At 44.0% G+C, this 16,218-nt stretch overlaps 1 protein-coding gene across 3 annotated transcripts in view; it reads right to left on the reverse strand.

Moving 5' to 3' along the window:
* Window positions 1–16,218, reverse strand: part of LOC310762974 (uncharacterized protein) — a 207,943-nt gene that overhangs the window by 122,450 nt on the left and 69,275 nt on the right. The window contains exon 1 of one of the 3 annotated variants that reach the window (XR_014548329.1): window positions 6,996–7,073. The exons of the other annotated variants lie outside the window; for them this stretch is intronic. The gene's annotated coding sequence lies outside the window, so the exon portion shown is untranslated. Of the gene's footprint in view, window positions 1–6,995; window positions 7,074–16,218 lie in introns of those variants that run through there. 3 annotated transcript variants of the gene reach the window in all.

Below are 16,218 nucleotides of genomic sequence, written 5' to 3' on the forward strand. Positions count from 1 at the left end.
AGCATTGTTTCTAGAAATGTGCGGAGGGATTAGAAGGTTATCCCAGTGCTATTATTGGTGCTTTTGCCATAATGCTGGCTTTCTCAAGTCTGAGCTGTCAGTTAACAAGGGTACAAGCAGTTACTTAAGGGGGTTTCCTGTATGGCAATGCACTTAACTTTAGTACATTACTTGCTAAGCTTATCATAGGTTCAAAGCCGCCACCTCAGACGTGAACTGAGCAAACTCCTAATTAACAAACTGATGGTGAGGTTTCTTGCCTCCTCCTCATTTTCTCAACGCAAGCACAACTCTCATGAAATTAGTGCATCATAATCGGTGCACAAGCACAGAAAGAGGGAATTACTGAAAGCACTTGGCTGGCTCCTTCAACCTGATCCCAGGGCAGAGGTACTGAATTGCACCCCAGATTGAGTGGACCTGGTGTCACGTCACATGCCTGATGTCATGCACCCAGCGCACGCATCATCAGGAGGAGACCAAGCATGGAGGCCAGCATGGGGTGCCTTCAGTGGCCAGTGGCAGCTCCTCTCATGCTCAGGAGGAGCCTGTCCTGCACTCGGCTCCATGCTCAGCCTCCTCCACCCCTTCAACACTGAGGGTCCGCAGCCCCTGCCAGAAATATTGAGGGGGTCAAACAAAGACACCTCAGCCCTATACAGTTGGCGTGCCTGTCCCAGGGTCATCTCAAGTCATTTTGCTGCCTAACACTAAGGACAACACAATGACCCTCCCACCCTGATACAGTGGTACCTCAGGTTACAGATGCTTCAGGTTACAGACTCTGCTAACCCAGAAACAGTACCTCGGGTTAAGAACTTTGCTTCAGGATGAGAACAGAAATTGTGCAGTGGCAGCGCAGCAGCAGCAGGAGGCCCCATTAGCTAAAGTGGTATCTCAGGTTAAGAACAGTTTCAGGTTAAGAACAGTTTCAGGTTAAGAACAGTTTCAGGTTAAGAATGGAACTCCGGAACGAATTAAGTTCTTAACCCGAGGTACCACTGTACATATACAAAAGCCAATCACAGTGGTAACCAAATTGTACTATGATATTGTCAACAGCGGGGGGAGGGGGGCAAACACTGTTCATCCCAAGGGCCTCATTTCCTTCAATCCAATAGCTGAAACCTTCCATGCACCAAATGCCAATGATGATTAGGGTTGGAGGCAGAAGTGGGCAGAACAACACATGCAGGTTTGGACTTTGTACAGTAGACACTCACGTACACCTCTCTATTCTCCATCCATGAGGTATGTTTGGTGTGAAGGTGTGATGATGTGTGGGGAGACAGCCCTGAGCACCAGTCAAAGTTTTGGAGGGTGGATCAGCAGTATAGCTTCTTCCACCACAGCTAAAGGCTAGCCTAGGAGTGGGCAGCATCCAGACACACAAGCTGCCACCTGCATTCTGACATGGCATAGCTCAGCATAAGAAAAACACATCCAGCGAGACTGTCGATCATGTGTTTCAGCTTTGTCTTAAGTGCATAGTTCTCATCTAAACGGAATGTAAGGAAACATCAAGCCACAACAATTTCTGTGAGAAAACTCATCAAGCAAAATGTTTAGGCTAAGCTGTGACAAATTTCTCTCTGACGAGCATTTTCCAGACCAATAAATTTAGCCTTCCAGGTTGAACCGTGCTCATGGAGTGCAACAAGACAAATGGGAAAGAAAAGCCACGATGACTATAAACATTTTAGAAAGAAGAAAAGAAAATAGACAAATGATGAAAACCGTCTTGAAGATTTCACGTCCTCTTATGATTTACTAAGAGCAGCTGTCGAAAAACATTTGCATAGATGACAGTAATGGGGACTTGTAATTTGAAGCTAGAAACCATTTGTAGCGTGTCACTTCTGATTTCACTGAATAGAGGCTATAGCCATGTATTTCTAGTGGCAAAGCCTTTGCAGTCCGTTCTACAATGCAAATTGGAAAGGGAATTCCTTATTATAAATCTGCCATCAGATTGAAGCAGTTTACAGCAATACAAGAACTAATGTGTGTTTGCTCAACCTGCATTAGCAGCTATCAATATCCACCTGGGCCAGCTTGACCATTACAGCACAGAATCATAGACTTGCAGAGTAGGAAGGGACCACGAGGGTCATCTAGTCCAACCCCCTGCAATGCAGGAATCTTTTGACCAATGTGGGTCTCAAACTCACAACCTTGAGATTAAGAGTCTCATGCTCTACCAGCTGAGCTATCCACATCTTGGGCAATATGTTGCAGGATGGCAAACATTGTGTTGGCAAACATGGGCTTCCAAACAGAGGTTTGCTGAGATAATGTGAATACAGGGGTGAGGCGGTGTTTCTAGAGAAGAAAGATGTGAAGGGCTGCTTCACCCTTCCTTGCAAGTGCCCCCCGCCACAATTTTCCTTCAGCATGGCTTATTTCCTACTTCAGAGCTTGGCTCAGAACTCATGGGTTCTGAGGGGAAACCCAGTAAGATGGGTGGGGTATAAATAATGAATTTTTTATTAATTATTATTATTATTATTATTATTATTATTATTATTAGGTGCAAGCAAAATCAAAAGTGTGTGTGTGTGTGTGTGTGTGTGTGTATGCCCCAAGGAGCTTACAATATTCTATGGACTGACAATCAGGCAAAAAAGGAGGTGAGAAGCAGGGTAAGGAGGAGGAATGCACAAGAGCAATTGCAGTAACACATATTCAGACTATCTTGAGGTTGGTGGCGATTACTGGCATTAAAGTAGCTTAAGAAGATTTTAGTTTTGTTATGTTCACAGGAAGGCAGGAAAGTAAGGTTCTGTAATATATGCGGCAGGTGAAGAACAACCCAATCTGTAAGACCGCACTTGCTTTTTGCTCAAGTTTCCAGAGGCATCCCAGCCACCCTCGCTTTGGAGTGATACCTTCTAAATATTTATACTTTCAGGCCAACTCCAGGCAAGAGGGATTTGTCTTAAGTGGCACAAACCTTTAGGGAGAATGAAGCTCCAATTCCTCCCTCCCCAGCACCACCAAGTTTATGTTTTCAGCACCTTCCCTCCTGTATTTGTGAGCCGCTTGTAAAAGCTATATGGCACCAACATATTACTCTGTCTAGCTGTCAATGTTGCCGTTTTAAAAAATATGGGGCTTGCTGCTTTTCCATTTAAGAAGCTTTAATACTAAAATGCTTCTGCAGTGGGAGTTGTAAACTATAGACTCTGAACTACGAGGCCGTAATTTGTTAGTCCATGTTGTGTAGTATCCAACATAAAACCTTCCAAATTGCATGCTATTAATGCAGGTTGCCTCCATACTCAGGGAGAGAGGGAGGAGAGAATCAGAATTCAACAGTGAATGTTGAGGTTCAGGGTTGGATTTACAGAAGCCCACAGCAGACTCCAATCTGGATCCTTTCCGTCCTTTGCATCCCCAGTTGCATTCACCAGCATATGAAGTCTTTTGTATCACCTCTGCAGAGCCATTTCCCAAGATTCATCAAGGATTCTATGATGTATGACAGCATCCAGGTGTTGTACCAAGGCCTAGAGGCCTTTTGGTTGTCCTGGTGTAGCCAAGAACCCTTTTCCACTAGAATCGATCCACAAAGTTCCATGAAACAATTGGCTGCAAAAATCCAGTGGGAAATTTTATTCTGTGGTAGCAGGTTTTCCCAACTCTGCTATTAATTAGGATGACCCTTACTAAAGAAGTGCCATTAGTGTCTATGTAGAAGGAGGAATTTTTTTCTGCCCTTGCAGAAATTCTAGGCTGCCCTCTCAGATCATGCGGAGGAATACCAAAGCCCCTTAGGCCTAAGGGCAACATACCATGTTGACAGTACACCCTATGATGTATTCCAAAACCTTTTGCAATGCCTAGGGGATCTGCAACAGATACACAAGTGTTCCACAGCATGCTGACGTAAAAATAGTCCCAAGTAAGGAAAATCATTGATTGGGGTAATGGCACTGGAGCGGCTATGTACAAACTGTCATTCTTTATTTGGGTAAAAGAAGGTAGGCAAAAGATAATAAATTTATGGAAAAGGGGAAACTATTACAGTGGTACCTTGGTTTACAGACACTTCAGGTTACAGACTCCGCTAACCCAGAAATAGTACCTCGGCTTAAGAACTTTGCTTCAGGATGAGAACAGAAATCACGTGGTGGCATCGTGTGGCAGCGGGAGGCACCATTAGCTAAAGTGGTACCTCAGGTTAAGAACAGTTTCAGGTTAAGAACAGACCTTCAGAACGAATTAAGTTCTTAACCAGAGGTACCACTGCATTGGGATCCCACAGGAAGAATCCTTGCTAGCAGTATCAGGGATAATCCTCCTACATGGGGAAGGAGTATATAAACTGAATATGAAGCGGGGTGTACCCTCCAACATATCTCCATTGAAAATAAGGATGTCCTCTCCTATTCTATTATTATTATTATTATTATTATTATTATTATTATTATCATCATCCTGCCCATTTGACTGGGTTGCCCCAGCCACTCTGAGCAGCTTCCACCATATAAAAAAACATAATGAAACATTTTAAAACTTCCCTATACAGTGGTACCTCGGGTTAAGTACTTAATTCGTTCCGGAGGTCTGTACTTAACCTGATACAGTTCTTAACCTGAAGCGCCATTGCTTCAGTGGGGCCTGCTAATGGGGCCTCCTGCTGCTGCTGCGCCGCCGGAGCATGATTTCTGTTCTCATCCTGAAGCAAAGTTCTTAACCAGAGGTACTAGTTCTGGGTTAGCGGAGTCTGTAACCTGAAGCGTATGTAACCTGAAGCGTATGTAAACCGAGGTACCAGTGTACATGGCTGCCTTCAGATATCTTCTTAAGGTTGCAGTGTTATTTATCTCCTTGGCTTGGGGCTTAACTCCATACCATCCAACATTTCTGTTGAAAATAGGGACCTCCTAATGAAAAGTGGGACATTCAGAGATGGTTTTGTAGATCCTAGACTGTCCCTAGAAAATAGGGGCATTTGGAGAGTCTGATGGTACCTAATGTTCACTCTGTTATAACAAAGTGTTTTTCTAAGATGGCATGCATAACTATTATGCTATTTGTGGGGGGCAGAGTGGTGCCTCTTATGCAAAAGATGAGCCTAAGTATGTTTACTCAAAAGAAAGTCTCTAGTGGAAAGTCTATAGCTTTGTGGTAAAGTTCCAGGTTCAATCTGGAGAACTTCTGCCATAATTCCTTGTAGGCAATGCTGCTCGAGACCTGAGGCAGCTTTCTACGCCCCCCCCCCCCACACACCATGTTCAGTGGTGCTTATTCCCTAGTAAGCCTAAACTCAATTGATTTTATTGAACAAATGTAAATACATACTTAACCATTGAAACCAAATGAACTTTTGCTTCATTTTGTATGGATTTTGCCCACATATTATGCTTCGGTGCATAACATGCATAATTGGGAAAGCAAAAGTGTGATTGTATCAGCAAAATGAAACTGATGAAACAGAGCATAGAGAAGAAGAAATATTTAAGGGGCTCTGACTGGGTGCTTCAGAAAGGATAAAACTCTCCCTATAGAGAGCCTACATAAAGCGTATATTTAAAAGTCTGCCCATTTTTAATTACTTACTGAGGAAACTCTCTTAATTTCCCTAAGCTACTGTTTAATGATAGCCAGCAATATGAATGTCTGTTAATAAGCCATGATCAGAGAATGAAATTAACCCTGACAAATACTCCAGTTGTATAAAAGTATTCCATATGGTCTAAAAGGCGCATCTCCGCTACAGACATATCAGTTTTATTATGCCAAATCCCGATGAACTCATCTACTTTCACAAACATGTGTTTTGAACCCTGCAGAGGGAAAGCTGGGGGGCAATTTGGAGCAGGGAAACCACAGTCAGGGGTAGCTTTAAATACGGCTTCTCCTATTCTGCTCTAAATTCCCTTTTCCCAACACAGCTTTGCTTTACGGTGAGGAGGGGAAGCATTTGTGGTGGAATCTTACACATGTTATTGCGTGGCACACAGGTACACCCCAGGCCTCATTATGTACCACAGCATTTACTTAGTCATGCACTTCTTGTCTCTCCTCCTCTCCCCTTCATCATTTCCCCACTGTCAAGATTTAGACTGGAAGCTCCTTGGTGTGTAGGACCTGGTTTGGGGGGGGTTGCCTGCAAAAATACGTAATGCGCCCTGTGTTCTGTTGACTGTGCTTGAGAAACACAGTTGATTTGCAACTTGTGCAGGGGTTAGGTCAGGCTTCCTCAACCTCGGCCCTCCAGGTGTTTTGTTATCTAGTTATCTCTTGCTTGGGCTACTGCAATGCGCTCTATGTGGGGCTACCTTTGAAGGTGACCCGGAAACTAATTAATCCAGAATGCGGCAGCTAGACTGGTGACTGGGAGTGGCCGCCAGGACCACATAACATCGGTCCTGAGAGATGTGCATTAGCTCCCAGTACATTTCTGAGCACAATTCAAAGTGTTGGTGCTGACCTTTAAAGCCCTAAACGGCCTTGGTCCTGTATACCTGAAGAAGAGTCTCCACCCCCATCGTTCAGCCCGGACACTGAGATCCAGCACCGAGGGTCTTCTGGCGGTTCCCTCATTGCGAGAAGTGAGGTTACAGGGAACCAGACAGAGGGCCTTCTCGGTAGTGGCGCCCACCCTGTGGAACACCCTCCCTTCAGATGTGAAGGAAATAAGCTGCTATCCTATCTTTAAAAGACATCTGAAGGCAGCCCTGTTTAGGGAAGTTTTTAATATTTAATGCTATATTGTTTTTAACACTTGATTGGGAGCTGCCCAGAAACTCAGCCAGATGGGCGGGGTATAAATAATAAATTATTATTATTATTTGAGGCTACAATTCCCATCATCCCTGACCACTGGTCCTGCTAGCTAGGGATCATGGAAGTTGTAGGCCAAAAACATCTGGAGGACCGAGGTTGAGGAAACCTGGGTTAGGTTCTGAGGATTGCGCATAAAGCCAAAATTGTGTGTAGTCAGAACCAGCCTTTTTTTTCTAGGAAAAAATGGTGCCAGTACTCACCATGAAGGCAAACCTTTCCTGCTGTGTGGAATGCAGTAGGGGAAGCCATGGATGAGTGTGTGGGCTTGGTGGGGAGGGAGTAGGGTGGGTAGGTAGAGGCCTCCACCTCCCACCAACTTCCTCCTTGCCCTCCAGCCAATCAGGAGGCTGCACTGTCATTTTTCATCCAATCCGGAGGGGCAGCTTGGCATTCGCGGGGTGAAACACCTGGTTTCTGTGATGTAGCGGCTCAGGGGGCACAGCATCATTAAACGAGAGGCGGCAGCTTGCCTTCAGTTCTGCAGTTGACCCCACAGCCTGTCTTCCTTTGGCTACTCAGTGGGCTCAGAATGTGCTTCCCTCTGTGCTTCTGCTGTCCCACTGGCAGTTGGAGCTGAGAGTTCTTTCTGGCAGGGAGGGAGGAAAGAAGCGAGTTCTCTGCAACTGTTCTTTCTTTGGCCAGGCTGAAGTTCTGAAGTCCATGGCCTTGTTTCCATGGAACTAACTGGAGATACTGCATTACACCTTTTTATTAAAAAAAATTACAAATATCTACTGAGTGCTGTACAGAACTGCACACAGTTTGCAACAGTTTAATGCAATGATAAAGATGAAAAGCTCAAACTTGATGTAATTGAACATATGAATGTCTTAAGATTGTTTCTTATCAGATTTTACCAATGTGCAGCTGTGCATCACTAAAATACCACAGAAAAGCACGTTGATGCACTCAGTCGCATTACCATTTATCGTTTTTACAGTGATTTAACCAAGTTACACATGTGGATCTGTAGTGGAGCAGAGGGAAAGGTACAAATGAACTCAGGGAACCAAAAAGAAGTGCGGATACTTAGTTAAAATGGAATTCAGGATACAGGGCAGAGCAAATTAATGTCACATAAACCAGTAAGATGGAAAATCCTCACATTCCTAATTCCATATCAAATTCCTACATGCCTGGAACCTTGCCCCATCCCAAGTACAGTCACACCTTGGTTCTCAAACGCCTTGGTACTTATATATTTTGGCTCTCGAATGGAGCAAACCCAGAAGTAAGTGTTCCAGTTTGCTAACTTTTTCGGAAACCGAACGTCTGACGCGGCTTCTGCTTGACTGCAGGAAGCTCCTGCAGCCAATTGGAAGCTGCACCTTGGTTTTCAAATGGTTTTGGGAGTCGAATAGACTCCTGGAACTGATTAAGTTCGAGAACCAAGGTACCACTGTATCATCATATTAGGAAGCAGCTAGGCAGAGACTGTTCAGTCTGTAGGATTAGGGGGAGAGAGTACTGCCAAGTTCTGCCTGCTAAGAAAAATTCCTTTCTAAATTTATCAAATTGCAGCAGATGGTGTTCACAAGATGGTGCTGCATCAAAGTGTCATGACTGCAGGCACTGGTGCCTATCAATGGAGATCTAGAAGTTATCACCCTCTTAGCTCTAACACCCTATAAAGGAAAGCATGATGCTTAGATAAACCATCCAAGATCACAGAATCCCTCTCTCTCATTCTCAAATGCTTTCACCAAATCATCTGAATAAGCAAACACACTTGAGCTCTGCATGTGCTCCAGTTGTCCTGATTTACCAGAAGCAGTCCTGATTTTCTGACAACAGTCCTTGGAATGTCATACCCCCATTCCACCTTCTAAGGAAACTTTGGAGCTGTTTCCATAAAAAACAATTTTAAAAGTAGTGTGCAAGTCAGCCCAGGGGCCCACAAATTGTGGCTAGGCTGAGCATCCTCTTTTCTTTTTTCATAATCAGTGTGACAACGTTTCACGGAGACCAATGAAGAACATTTCTTTTGTACTGACTAATAGGCAAGCAGGGCAAAAGTCTAGCAGAACTCTTAGCGTTTGGTAACACGCTTGGGAAGAAATTTTTGATGTGAGAATTAGGGTAACACAAGGACACAAAACAATGCACAAATCAATCTTAATTCAGTTTGTGGTGATGTTTAAAGCAACCAACAGAAAGTGTGTTCCATTCTATTTTCACATATGTGGTGTGGTTTTTTAAAAAAGCGCACAAAATTTTATGTACACAAAAGTACGTACAAGTTTACAAAGTGTTCAACGGCTTCCTTCATCCATTTCTTTTAAGGGAAATAGTTCCAAAGTTGAATATCAGCTACAGACATTGAAAATGTATCAAAAAAGTCCCTGAAGGAAATAGTGCATGATGACATGCCAACTTAGCTAGTGAGCAAGGTTCAAGGTACTGGCGTTGGTGTCTAAAATCCTATACAGCCTGGAACCAGGATACATGAAATATCATTTCACCCCCTTATATAATCCAATCAACCACTACATGCTGTAGGATATCCATTGCCTACAATGCAGGAATTTGCCATTAGTGTTGTGCCACCTACCCTTTGGGATTCCTGCCTCTTAAACATGAGAGGCACCATCTCTGCTAACTCTGTTGCCTACTGAATACCTTCCTCCTAACATAAGACCATAAGAATAGCCTGACCCATCTAGTCCAGCAACCTGTTCTCACTGTGGCCAACCAGATGCCTGTGGGAAACCAGCAGACAGAACAAAAGCACAAGAGCACTCTTCTTATAAAAGGATGTCACATAGAGGAGGGAGAAAGGTTGTTTTCTGCTGCTCCAGAGAAGCGAACACGGAGCAATGGATCCAAACTACATGAAAGAAGATTCCACCTAAACATTAGGAAGAACTTCCTGACAGTAAGAGCTGTTCGACAGTGGAATTTGCTGCCAAGGAGTGTGGTGGAGTCTCCTTCTTTGGAGGTCTTTAAGCAGAGGCTTGACAACCATATGTCAGGAGTGCTCTGATGGTGTTTCCTGCTTGGCAGGGGGTTGGACTCGATGGCCCTTGTGGTCTCTTCCAACTCTATGATTCTATGATTCCCTCCCTGCAGTTTCCAGCAACTCGGAGCATTGCTATCTCCAACTGTGGAGGTAGAACATAGTCATCATAGTCAGCAGCCATTAATAGCCCTCTCCTCCATGCATTTGTCCCACCCTCTTTTTAAAGCTATTCAAGTTGATGGCCATCACAGTATCCTGGGGGAGTGAATTCCATAGCTGGACCACGTGCAGTGTGACGGAGTTCTTCCAACAAGACTTTTAAGTTGAGATCTCCCCTGGACTACATCTGCACGGGAATTGTTCTAAAGATGTTTTTCATTGTTTTATCACTTGTCGTTTACTGCTCTGGGTTCCTTTGGGAGGAATGTTGAGATATACATTCAATAATAAATAAGAATAAATAATAAATAAAGCCATTCAGGGAAATGACACGGCAAAAAAAGAAGATTTATGTCCCCATGGGTCCACTTGCTGTGCTTTCCAGTTGCTCCAAGGAGCTAGAATTGTAAATGAAATTGCAAACCATTTACCTTGTAGAATTCCAGAGCTTTACTTCAGAGAAGTCTGTACATTAATCTGGAAACCAAGTTCACACCAGAATGCAGACCGCCCCCACCCCATAAATTCTTCAAGAATCTCCACACAAAGATGTCTTTGTTTTTACCTCAGAAATCACAGAATCATAGAATTGTAGAGTTGGGGTGGTTAAGTCCAGTCAAAGGTGACTATGGGGTTGCGGCGCTCATCTTGCTTTCAGGCCGAGGGAGCTTGCGTTTGTCCACAGACAGCTTTCTGGGTCATGTGGCCAGCATGACTAAACCGCTTCTGGTGCAATGGAACACCATGAAAGAAGCCAGCGCACACGGAAACACCGTTTACCTTCCCACCACAGCAGTACCTATTTATCTACTTGCACTGGCGTGCTTTCAAACTGCTAGGTTGGCAAGAGCTGGAACAGAGCAATAGGAGCTCACTCTATCATGGGGATTTGAACCGTTGACCTTCTGATCGGCAAGCCCAAGAGGCTCGGTGGTTTAGACCACAGCACCACCTGTGTTGTAGAGTTGGGAGGGACCCCATGGGTCATCTAGTCCAAACCCTGCCCACAGCCATCCCTGGGTGGGCTCAAACCACCAACCTACTGGTCAACAGCCAGACACACTGACCCATTGTGCTAAAAGTTGCAGGATATGCGAGTCCAAAGTTTTGTGCGGAATTTTGTGCAACCTGGAACATCCTATTGCTTCTTCAAGAACTATGTAGCCACAAACATGGTTTCCTACTGCAGGTCAGACTTTGGGGCTGTCCATAATGGTGTGTCCTACACTAGCTGGCTGACAGCGAGTCTTCCAAGATCTCAGGCAAAGATTCTCGTGAGGCCTGCTCCCTATAGTCCTTTCAGTGCTGTGGGTTGAATTGGGGACTTTCGGTATGCAAAACATGCACTCAGTCACTGAATGATGGCCCCTCCCCCCCATGAGGATCCAATCTTACCAAGGTCCAGTGCCCTCACCCACATTCACACAGAGAGGGAGGAAATCAAATTATTACAGCTTCTGCTTTTCAGCTGTGCAACCAGTTCAATGGAATAAGACAAACCATTGTGAAAACATCACCCCAGCCTTTGAAAATGCCCACAAATGTTTTCATGAGTTATTAAGCACAGGGGCCTATTGAACGATGATTTTCACTTTATAAAAAAGGTGTTCGCCACAGGAATTTGTTTGAGCCATTTTTCTCTCTCACCATGGCAACTCGGAAGATATCCGAGCCTTTCAGACTAAGACAATGCCTCGCAGTTTATAAAATAATGTTTAGTGCACACTTCACTTTTTTCTGTGTTTTTCTCCCCCTGCTGTAAACTGAATGAAGCATTTTTAAAAGCTCTTTAGCAAAGCAGGATTGGGGAGGGGTGTTGAAATCTATGCAGCAACACAATCTGCTTTAACAGAAGGTGGGGGGAGGGAACACTACGCAACCGACTCTTATAAGCAGACAGGACCAAAACCCTACAAAACCCTAAACAAATTTATTTTTAAAAACAGACAGAAACCTACAGGAAACAAACAAAAATTATTCCACTGCTGCATACACTCCAGTTGCCCCTATTTTCAGTCTCCCTATTTTGCTTTTGGGGGGAGATATCGGGGTGTCTTAAAATGGTTCATTCCTCATAATTAAAACTCTGTTTGGGGGTAGTGACTGCTCTCCCCTTCCCCCTGTACACCACATTAATATAAATGCATGGATACAAATGATGAGAATGTCAAGTCCACAGATCTCCCTTCTACTTTGACTGTAAGACAGTAGCTCTGACTGCATGGAGTCAGGAACATTATCTGTAAACCCCAGTTACACACTGAGCTAGCTATTATCATGCCCTCGTCACCAAATGCAGATTTCTAAGGCTGAACACTTTCAGGAGGGTGCGTGGTAACCATAGTTATGTATGAATGTGCCAGAATTACATAGGTGTGTGCAGACTGAAAAACTCAGCTTCCTGAGAATTGCATTTTTAAAAAATCTAACCCATATGGTTGGAGTTGCCTTTATGCCATAAATAATTTTCTAATGTTCTGTTTTCTGATGTTTTAATCTACATTTGATTTTTTCCATAGGCTGCATTGAGACATATAGTTGGAAGCAGGCATACATTTCTTAAACAAATAAATGAAGGGATTCCCAATTGTCAAGGCCCAGGCCTTCATCTTTTTGAATGATTAGCAGAAGCAAGTAACTTATCCAAAGTGATAGAAATGGTATCAGTCTGCTTCATTTGTATAAATGCTACAGGCTGCCCAGAAGTTAGCTTTCCTTCTGACTGGATTGTAGCATGTCACACCCATCATCCACACCCATCTCTCACACACTGTGTGGCTAAATTGAGAAGGCCTGCAAATTTTAAGGACTATGTCATGGAACAACAACACCATACTATCCAACTTTTTCAGACCTAAAACATCTTCCAGGAAGTGCTCCCAAGCAAGTCATGTGACCTACACTTCACTCTCGCCACAAAAAACCCTCTTTTTCAGGGCAAAATCTTGTGCGCCACTAGAAAAGCACTTGGGTGTGTGTGTGTGTGTGTCAAGAGTGCAGTGCAAGAGATCACAGCACCCAAAATGGCCAACACAATCTACCACAAAAAAACCCAGCACGTGCTGTTTCTTTCAAGGCACTTGTCAGGTTTGTCACACACCCATATTAACCACACCCAAGGGTCATTACATGTCCTGCACCCCTGGCCTACCTGGTGGCAAGTCAGTATATCAAGTCCATAGTCCAGGGTCAATTCCCCATGTTCAAAGTCCAAAAACAAAGCACAGTTATGTGGAGGTCCAGGAGCCTCCCAGTCAAGGTCCATCAACATGGGCAGTTGAGCAGACACAGTACCTCTGCTCTGCTGCCTTTTTATACTGCAGAATCTGGGCTTGATGAGGCATGTGACCCTCGCCTGTTCCAAGCCTACTCCACCTGAGGAATCACATACCTTCTCCCAGAGCTAGCAAGCCCTACCTGGCCAGCTAGGGAGCTGGGCTGTGGGCCCTTGTCTGCCTCAGCCACCTAGAGCACCCCTCCCACTGTTCCCTACATCTCTGAGCCCACTGTGTTTGTGGAGACCAGGGCCCTTCAGGCTCTGGTGATGGGTCCTGCTGCTCTGGTGATTGGTCTTCCTCCTCTCCATTGTCCTGTCAGTTCATGACATCACAGTGGCCAACATCTACAGGCAACCACTTCTTCCCTTTAGTTAGTTAGTTATTATACACATGAGATACTTCATAAAACAAATAATCTATGTGTCATCCAAAAATACTGAGTGGGCCATTTTAAGCAGCTATCGCACAGTAAGTGGTTTCAGGTTTCCACTTTAATTTACATTCTCAGAGGCGGTGGAGCATTACCCTGTGACTGAGGAAACACCTGCAAGCCTTGAGCCATTCAAAGGTAGCTCACAGGCGCTAGAACAGGCTTCCTCAACCTCGGCCCTCCAGATGTTTTTGGCCTACAACTCCCATGATCCTTAGCTAGCAGGACCAGTGGTCAGGGATCATGGGAATTGTAGTCTCAAAACATCTGGAGGGCCAAGGTTGAAGAAGCCCGCGCTAGAAGAAGAAGAAAAGGTAGAGGTAGTTCTGTGCCAAACACTTCTCCTGGGTTTTTTTACAAGTCCCCATCAATTAATGAGCAAAGAAAATACATTCAAAAATTATCAAATAGAGAATTTTTTGCTGCAATTCTCAGGGCTGGGGTGCAGGGGGCGTTGTTGCATTTGCCTTTGGAGATGGGCAGGGAGTTTGTCCTTTCATTCAACAAATCATCTATCAAGGTGTCGGCATTTTGCAGCCTTCCAGGGTGTCCATACTTTCTGAAAACACCATGACTGCCTTGGCTGCGCTTCCTTGTAAGTGTGGAAACCAAGGAGATTTTCTACCACGATCCTGATAGCCATTCACAGTTACAAAACATATAGATATAGATCATAGGAGCCCACTCCAAGGGGCCAAAGACACTTCGGTCCCCCTAAAATAGTTGAGGGGCCAGGGGCCCCCAAAGTTGATAGCCACTGCCATTCAAATGCTGTGTGTACATCATGCCTTGTGATCAATTATGTAGGGTGGGGCTTACCTGGGGCCCCCAATACTTTATTCAAGTTGGCACCCATGATATAGCTAGATATATAGATATGAAGAATGTCTGGATCTAGTTGAGTTGGCAGGAAAATAAGAACTATATGACTCTTCTATGAGGCAGCAAGAAGGATTTGACCTTCTCACGGTATGAAGAAATCAGGCTGTGATGAAACTCTTGCAAACTCTTTCTTAATCACACTAGAGAGTGACGGAATGTTGAGAACTGAATTTATTCTGTAAAGCATAAAGTACGTCAATATTAGCTTTGTGGCTATTTTTAAAAGCAAGGTGTTCATAATATGCCTGCAGAGTTTCCATCTTCTGAAGACTGCAAGGCAAGCAGGGTGTGATACAGCCTTGCTATATTCAGGCAACACACACACACTCAGAGAGAAGATGGATTACGCTGTATGAATTTTGGTGACATCGAAAACCTATTCATCTTTGTGGAGATTATTCTCTTTCAGTTTCAGAAAGCTGGGATTGCACTTCCGAGCTTTGCTGAAATCAACCTTCCAAAAGTGAAACTAACTTGTGGAATTCTGTAGCAGCGCAGACTGCCACAAGAAGGAAAATGCATAGGAATTTATAGACCTACGTTTTCTGACTTTAGGAAGGCCGCAGCCTCATGTTCTACCAAAATGTGACTTTAACAGGAGAGGATGATCCCAAGCGGCAAGTGGGTTACACATGTTGCCTATACGTTGAAGTGAGTGTCACAAAAACATAATAAAGGCAAGGCTCTGTGAAATCTGCCGGTGAACACAGGAGGGAGTTAAAGAGCCCTTTGACTGTGCCTTGCAAGAGAAAGTTGCTGATGTGTAGGTAAAGGGGGCCGTTCACATCAAAACCTTCATTTGGAGGGGGGCATATGGCATATGGAGGGGGGCATATGGGAAGCATTTAGGGCTAGTTTGACACACACACACACACACACACACACACACACACACACACCTGTTGTCGTTTCTGTGCTAGACTCATTAACACAGAACAGGTCAAAACAATTGCTTCAATGTGGATACATTTTGTATGCATTGATCCTACACCCCCACTGAATTCTTCTGTGTCAGCTTTTGTTAGATCCCACAGAATGTAAAATGTTCTGCATATTATTACTGCTAACTTAGCATACGGCAACTTTTTAAAATGATTCCTTTTGGCACAGCAAATCAGTTTCCAAGAACATCTGCTTTTATTCGGATTGTACATGTTTCCCTGCACAACTATAATATGTTTAACATATATAAAATGCATTCCCATTTCCCCCATACCCTCAATAGAATAAATTGGATATATATATATATATATATATATATATATAGGCATGTCAACAACATACTGAAAGGGAAACACAAGTCGGTAATTCACCATGGCAGCTTTGTTGATGTTTTCTGCTATTACAATTTATGACTTCAGCACTATCTCCTTATTTGAATTACTGCTTTTGTATGTGTTCATTTCTAGGCTATTTGTTATGCTTTATCACTGCCATATGGTTGTGAAATTTAATGAGTCAATGGGCAAGATTTCCAATCAGAGCATTTAAGAAGGGGGGGATTCAGTTATGGATGCTGTGGGTCTTTCTTTGCCCCTTCTATCCATATTGTATTGTGCTAAGATACTGTGGTATTGGTGGTCAAGCCACAGGCAGTGATTGGTTGCACTGCCCTAAACGTTATAGAAGGATGCAGCAGGTCAAAGGTCTTTCACCACGCTGATGAGCTAATTAGATCCCAGAGAGGATCAGAGCAAGTAGAAGGACTTTGGAAA

The sequence above is a fragment of the Podarcis filfolensis genome (genome assembly GCF_964270895.1).
Source record: "Podarcis filfolensis genome assembly, chromosome: 5".
NCBI classification, from domain to species: Eukaryota; Metazoa; Chordata; class Lepidosauria; order Squamata; family Lacertidae; genus Podarcis; species Podarcis filfolensis.